This window comes from Vespa velutina, chromosome 14 (assembly GCF_912470025.1).
Source record: "Vespa velutina chromosome 14, iVesVel2.1, whole genome shotgun sequence".
Lineage (NCBI taxonomy): Eukaryota > Metazoa > Arthropoda > Insecta > Hymenoptera > Vespidae > Vespa > Vespa velutina.
Genome location: NC_062201.1, coordinates 3,787,338 through 3,795,253, shown reverse-complemented (window position 1 = coordinate 3,795,253; position 7,916 = coordinate 3,787,338). Strand labels below are relative to the sequence as shown.

Below are 7,916 nucleotides of genomic sequence, written 5' to 3'. Positions count from 1 at the left end.
CTTCTTTTCCTTTCTTTCATTTTTATTTATCATCGTCGTTTTCTTTCTTTCTCTCTCTCCTTCCTCTTCCACTTTGCATTCCTCTTCATTTTCTTTTTTTTCTTTGATTTCATGGTTGAAAGATTTCTTCTTCTCTTGACGACGCTGTTCGTGGCGCCGTGGATTACGAGGAGAGTTTAACGAACCGAGATCGTGTGTACACGATTATGATAATTTAATCAGAGTAATGATCGAAGTTTGTAATATTGTTTCGGAATGGTATCGGAGTTCTCTCTCTCTCTCTCTCTCTCTCTCTCTCTTTGTTGCTGTTGTTTTTTCTTTCTTTCTTTTCCTTTTTTTTTTTTTCTTATTAAGTTATTAGTAGTAAGTGTAAGAATAATTATCAGACGTCATTCGTTTGGTATAGCTTCCCTATAATTATTCTTTCTCTTTCTTTGTTTCATTCCATCTTACTGCCATCGATCACAATTTCTTCCATTGCCGGATACCACAGCAGGTGTAGTTAGTAATCGTCGTCGAGAGAAACAGCAATGTGACGCAACGAGTCCTTCGCGATAAATCAAAGTTCGAAGGCACTTCTCTATCTTTCTCTCTCTTTCTCACTCTCTTTCTTGCTCTCTATCTCTCTCTCTCTCTCTATCTCTCTCGCTGAATATCTTGAGATTGCTGGCAACGTACCAATTTTCTTTCCTCAGAGTGAAAGCAGATTTCGAGATGCGACTTCGGCCTCGCTACACCATCCGTTGCAACAACGATAGGTGCGATAAATGCAATTATTTACGCTCGATTAAGAACACACTTCGTCGAAAGCGCGAAGGGCCGCGAGGCGAACGAGAGCAAAGATCAGAGGGACGAGAGTATTGTGCGATGAGGACGAACGAGAGGTAAGTCTCGTCTCTTCTCTTGGCGATCAAAACCGTAGATTTGAAAAAGCCAGTCTCGCCTGTTCGAATTTTAAGTAGATTATCTGTTCGAACGTTCACGTTAAGTATCCTCATTGTAAAATCGATATAATTATTTTTTTTTTCTCATTATTAAATATAGTTTTAAATTTATTGTCAATTGTCCATTAAATTTTGTTAGTTGATAAAATTCTTAAAAGTTAAATCAAATTTAATAGGCTATAATGAAAAAAAAAAAAAAAAAAAAAAAAAAAAAAAAAAAAAAAAAAAAAAAGAGGAAAAGAATGAACAGTGTTAATTACAAAAAAAAAAAAAAAAAAACAAAAAATTTAATATCCAGTCGGGGAATATCATATTACAATGAATCATTCTCGCCAAGATGGAGTAATAAATCAATCGATAAAATAAAAAATGACAATTTTTCTATCGAAGCTATATATATTGGTGAAAATCTTTGTAACTACTTCGCAGATGATATATCTTTGATTCTATAAATACTTGGCAGTAAGTAGAAGCCGCCGTCCTCCTTCTCGAAGTCTCCATACCGTCGTTATACCGTTCTTTTACACCTTGCACGAGTAAAGATTTCCGATGGTATCGTATTCGAACGTAGGTAAGTCATTCGCAAAGTTCGAACACCCTCTTTTGATATCTTTCGCACGTATATATATATATATATATATATATATATATATATATATATACATATACATATACATATATAAATATATATCTTTTTTCTTTCTTTCTTATTCTTGTTATAGCTTCCAACGGTGGTCCATACCGAATTTCATTGGCGTGTGGGAATTGATGCATCGCCATGTACAAGAATAATTCACTATCGTCTGTCTCTTCGCGTCGAAGTCCTGCTTAAGAAATATTCCAGTCGCGACCCACACACAATGCTGCTGAGAAAAGCAGCGCGTTTACGAGAGAAGGGGGACAGTCGTGTGTACTTACTTACAACGAGTTATAAGAGACGACGTGGTTAGTGTATATCAAGAGAGATAAAGAGAAAGAGAGAGAGAGAGAGAGGAAGTTTTCGAAATAAATCACGGAACTAGGCACAACAGGTGTACGGATTGCCTCACGATTCAGGTTCTTCTCTCTCTCTCTCTCTCTCTCTCTCTCTCTTTCTCCGTTTCTCTTTCTCTCTTTTGTACATCTCTCTCTCTTTCTCTCTCTCTCTTTGTATGCGACACTAGAGAAAAGGAGGAGGATCCATACTTTAGAGTCCATTCTCGTATGCTTACACGCAGTACGCGAGCATACTTTTCCTGAATCACCAAATATGTTCCGTCGTCTTAAGAAAAATATGTAAGCATCGTGCCGCTGAACATAAGCGATCTTTCTTTCGTGGCTTGTAAGACCTACACCTATGTACTTTCCATCTTATTCAACTTGACTATTCACTTTGATGACTTTCTTTTATCAAGAATATTATTCTCGAAGTTGTTCCATGATTTTTCTTCTCTCTTTTGTTTTATTCTTCCTTCCTTCGTTCAGTAATAATTATTACAAAATCATATGGGAATAAATCATGCGCCAGGAAGCTATCAATTTTTTCCAAACCTTTCTTTATGTGATTCTATGAAACACAACCCTTAAACCGAAACCATCGATTTTCAATTCGATTTTCTTTCTTTTCTTTCTTTTTTTTCTCTTCTCTTTTTTTTCTTTTTTTTCTGAAGTTACTATCAAAAAATCCAATTAATTAGGACTACGTATATTTTCTTCTTAAGGTAAGCACAGGAATCGAAATCGAATGAAGATAATCAAAGGTCCGAACGAAAGGATGGAACGACGTTCGTTGCAAGGTGGATCTCGTTAAAAACAGTGAGATAAATCAAGGGAAGGCTCGATGAAACCGTTTATAACGGAGAGAGATCTATCTATGAAAGCGAGAAAGAGAGAGAGAGAGAGAGAGAGAGAGAGAGAGAGAGACAGAAAGAAAGAGATTCTACTCGTAGTAATGCTTCTCGCCTCTCATACTTATCTCTCTCTCTCTTTCTCTCTCTCTTTCTCTCTCTCTTTCTATCCTAGCAGTTGCTCTATCCTATTATTACGCAGGCCTGCCAGCACTCCCACGCCGTAGGTAACTTGATCGGGGTTAATCTGACCCTGACCTGTGCCTATGCCAGCACCTGCGTGCGACCCAACCTAATTCTAATTTTTTTCTCTTACCCCCACAAACATCTCTAGCCCTTTCCTTTTCTTTCGTATATCTTCTTTCTCATTCTATCACGTAGACTTTGCAGCTATGCCGCATTCGAACGTCGCGTCCTAAGGAGAGAAAGATAACAGCTCCTGATAAGAATTCTTTTCTCGTTACGAACGTCCTATCTTTTACCGGCTACAAGGGCCAGTGCTCGTGCGTTACTTCGTAAACGTGATGAATCGTCTCTCCAATTCTTCCTTCTCACCAAAACGAACATTCGTGTTTTGCAAGAGATGGCGAAAGACCGTTTCACCTTTTTTTTTCCTTTTTCTCTTCTTTTTTCTTCTTTTTTCTTTTTTTTTTTTTTTTTTCTGTTCATTCAGATACTTTAACAGGTCTCGATTGTCAGGTCTGTTTGGATTTTTAATTAACTGTTTGATTTCACGTTCGGACCATCTTTATTCTATTATATTTCAAAAAATTAATTTCTCTTTGTGCAACAATTTGTAAGATTTTTATAGAGTTAAAATAATTGATTTTCCTAGACGGCATCTGGCAAATAAATTATGGACGGAAAAGAAAAAAAAAAAATTAGAAAGTAATTCCGTTATGAAGAAAATTAGATTTCTCATTTTCATGCCGTCCGTACCGATTACTTTATTCTCGCTTGATCCGTTGACTTGACTTTTTTAACAGGAAAACAATAGACTCACTGTGTAGGAGAGAATGGTAGGAGTCTTCATTGGTACCAGATGCCACGTTTATAATATATACCAACAACAGGGATAGAGTTTAACCCTTTCAGAGACGATTTACGATCTCTCATAGAAAAAGTTTCTTCCTGTTCAAATTGAATCCCAGTGAAGTTCAAAGCGATACTGACTCGAATGGCGTTGCGGTCTCAAACTTTTCTTAATTAATATAAATGGTTGTGATGAAGAGAAAGAAAAAAGAAAAAAGAAAAAGAAGATGACGAAAAAGAGAGAAGCGAGGAAATTTTTCCGGAGAAGCGAGGAGTGGGGGGAGGGGAAAGAAAAAGAGAAAAAGAAGAGAAAAGAAACGACGAAGGAAAAGTAATCCATAAATTTCGTCTACATGAACAATAATAACAAAAATTAAGATATTAAAATGAAAAAAAAACAAAAAAAAAAAAAAAAGAAGAACAAAAGAAAAAATTCCTGAGAATTCCATCCTCTTTCGTTTATCATCCTTTACCTTTTCGCTATACCATATAAAAATATAACAAGTATTATGGGAAATGGTATCGAAGTTGAGATGTGGCAGGTGTAAGGACCGTATAAGGTTAAAAGGCCACCACGTTCTTGTGGTCCAGTCTCTCTCTCTTTCTCTCTCTCTCTCTCTCTCTATCTCTTTCTCCTTATCTCTATCCTTATCCTTCTTTCTCTCTTTTCAACCAAGACTAAGCTCACTAAGGATAAACGCGGAACGACTCGCTCGTGCCCAGGACTTCCACGCGAGGAGGAGTTATTATACGTTGCGAACGCCCACGCGTGGCTTTCTCAGCTCGCTCGCCGCCGCAGGAAACCGAAAACAGAGAAGAGAAGAGAAGAGAAGAGAAGAGAAGAAAAGAGAAGAGAATAAAGGAGAAGAGTAGAGAAGAGAAGAGAAGAGAAGAAAAGAAGATGCGAGCGAAGGAAAAGAGAATAGAAAAAATAAGGGACTCGTGACTTGTGGGGAAAGAAGAGTGGGAGGAAGTAGTTGGGGGGAGGGGGCCAGGGACTGGGGTAGGGGGAAAGGGCTTTTTTGTTTTTTCGGCGTATATCCACGGAAATTGGACGTCGAGTCGTGAACGAGCCGTTAGGCTGTAAATCTCGAATCTTCTTTCTCTCTCTTTCTTTCTCTTTCTCTTTCTCTCTCTCTTTCTCTCTTTCTTTCTTTCTTTCTTTCTTTCTTTCTTTTTCTCCTTTTGTAGAACTTTGTGGGACGACCTACTGAGCCAAAGGTAGAAAGACCCGTTTCTGAATCTTGAGATTTACACTTTCGTTTATTCCTTGGGGTTCTACCATACTCAATAATCGGAGTTGCTTTTTTTACTCTCTCTTTCTCTCTCTCTCTCTCTCTCTCTCTCTCCCTCCCTCTGTCTCCTTTCTTGGTAGGGTTATCATAATATTTGATGAAAGATACTGAGCTTCGATATAACCAAATGTCCCAAACAATCTAATCATTTCGGTTTCTTAATGTATTTAAGTACCGTGCTATCATGTACATGGGAATTTATTTAATTGATTTCACAAAGAAAAAAAAAGAAGAAGAAGAAGAAAAAAAAAAGGAAAGAAGAAAAAAAAATAAGAAGAAGAAGAAAGCAAAAGTAAGTTTAATAATCGTAGAAATATATTTATACTGATAAATATTTAACAATTTGATATAGGGAGAGACAAAATTATAGATATTTGTTATGATTTGATAAATCTATGGTTCAGTTGAAAGTAATAAATTTTAATATACCAGTATAGAAACGATATAAATATGACAATGTTATTGCTACATTACGGTAATTAACGAGCACGTTAATAATACCCGCAGACTTACATGCATCCATGATATTATATAGCACGGCATCGATTTAATGAATCTCTTCGAAGAAAAGTTAATATCCTGCAGATTAATAAGCATCGTGTTTTACTTTTCTTTCGTTTTGTTTTTTTTTTTTTTTTCTTTTTTATTCGTTTCTCTTTCTTATTTCTCTCTTCTTTTTCTCGTATTCAAAACAAATGGGACAAATGAACAATTTTTTTTAATAACGTCACGCATTTCGACGCCCTTTCCAATTATATAAATCGTTTTTAATATTTTGGATCATTGAAAAAAATAATTCGATAACTGGTTTCCTTCGAAACTCATCGAACGTGAAACACGCGAAGATTCGTGACTAATAATACGAGATATTTCGAAGGTTCCCCGTGGGATATATTTCCCATGATATCCCACAGTGTATTGATTAACTTAAGACAAAATGATCCACCCGCTGGCTTGTACCTGTATTTCTTTCATTGGAAAAGTAAAATAGATAGTAGATGAACTCGAATTCGATCGATCGATACTCGTTCGAATTCGTTGAATCGCAAATCGATCATTAGTTATTTCTTTTCTTCTTTTTCTTTTTTTTTATAGCAGCTCAAAGTGAACAGAAAGTAAATCTTGGAGATTGTTCGAAAAAAAAAAAAAGAAAATATAATAATAAAGTGGAAATATCTTTTCCATTCTCAATATGATCATGTAATACTTCGTTTAGATCATTTATTATTATTATTATATATATATATATATATATATATATATATATATATATATTTTGTTTTCCTTTTTCTCTAAAATTTGATAGTACGAAAAAAATATACAATTTTAATATATTTAATCTATAAAAAGATCTGAGTGAAATGAATATGCAATGAGAATATTTCTAAACGAATATTAAAATGAGTTAAACGTAACTTAGATAGTAACTTGAATTCAGGTGTCGACTAGTCAGTCGATAGGACAAACGCACGTGTCGACCGGAAGCGGAAATGTCTTGTGGGAACGGTGAACGCCACAAGTGGCAATGCGACTAAAAAGTCTAATGACGCGCATATAAATGTAGCGACTGTTCATGTGCATCCGTGAACTAAGAGATGACACATGTAGATAAGACTATTTAAGCGAAACCTTACTTCATACAGGATTATTCGTCGGAATGGACGTTAAACACATTATGTTCTGTCGATGTAGATGAGTTATCATTTTATTACCATAAATTTGATAACTTTCTAAACAGTTACCAACCACCAGTTTTAATCTAATCTACATGATTTAAATAGATATTACTAGAGAGTATATCGAATGATTATTATTCAACCAAATAGTATTAAGTTAATCATTGGAAAGTTTTCTTTTTCGAAAAAAAAAAAAAAAAAAAAAAAAAAAAACTACGTATCTACGTTTTAATATTTATTACGTAAGAAATAAAAATCGTTCCATCGTTCACTTTAACGAGTCTAACGAGTAAAAAAAAAAAATATTCAAGTATTTCAAATTTTTCTTGCTCAATACTTCTTCCTTTACCGATAGCACGTACATATCATATATACGTGTTTTATTGGTAGATTTTAATGGGCTAACGGTAAACGAAAAACGATAAAATTGTTACGTTTACAATTTCACACCTAGTACCTAAATTCGCATGCGAAAATCTTCAATTGGATTTTCGAAAGATTCTCTCATGTATAGAGGGGACATTTTAACTGTGATGCATTTTAACATCATCATATTTCATCTTTTATGGTATTAAGTAGTACAAATGAAAGGACTTTCTCTTAGTCGTCGTCGTTTACTGTCGTTCGTTTTTGTGCCACTAAAATTCTTTTTCCTCCTCCTCCTCTACCTCCTCATCTTCTTCTTTCTCCTGTTAATAATGCGAAAGAGATTTTGGTAAGGATACACATGGCTCGCGACAAGTGGTGGCACTTAAATCGATACAGGTGCTTCTACAAGGAAACCGTTTCCGAACGAATGTTATCAGCTCTCACAGTTGCATGACTTGAAGCTGTTAAAGCCAGAGAGTAGTATTCATAAATATTTGATGATCTTCATACTCTTCGTGCTCTCTTTTCTCGAGGTGGAAGATGATGCAGTTGCATCTGCAATTTCAAGAATCGAAAGAAAATTCTTGTACCATTACTTTCTTTTACATTTTTAACTCTTTTCCATCGATAATAGATTTCACTTTATACTCACACATACACAAACATATACATCTATATAGGGATATTATTAAAATTTAATCCCCAAGGAGAAGATTTTAATCCTTCTTAATATCGAAAGTTTTCTATCGGTGATAATCCCTCGATCGATAGTTT

General features: G+C 35.1%; 1 long non-coding RNA gene across 3 annotated transcripts in view; it reads left to right on the top strand.

Moving 5' to 3' along the window:
- The first annotated feature begins 662 nt into the window (after window positions 1-662).
- Window positions 663-7,916, top strand: part of LOC124954147 — a 12,012-nt gene continuing 4,758 nt past the window's right edge. The window contains exons 1-3 of one of the 3 annotated variants that reach the window (XR_007102464.1): window positions 663-884; window positions 1,408-1,515; window positions 1,667-1,889. This is a non-coding gene — a long non-coding RNA (uncharacterized LOC124954147). Of the gene's footprint in view, window positions 885-1,373; window positions 1,516-1,666; window positions 2,566-7,916 lie in introns of those variants that run through there. The other 2 variants (XR_007102463.1, XR_007102465.1) reach the window with 2 other exon arrangements.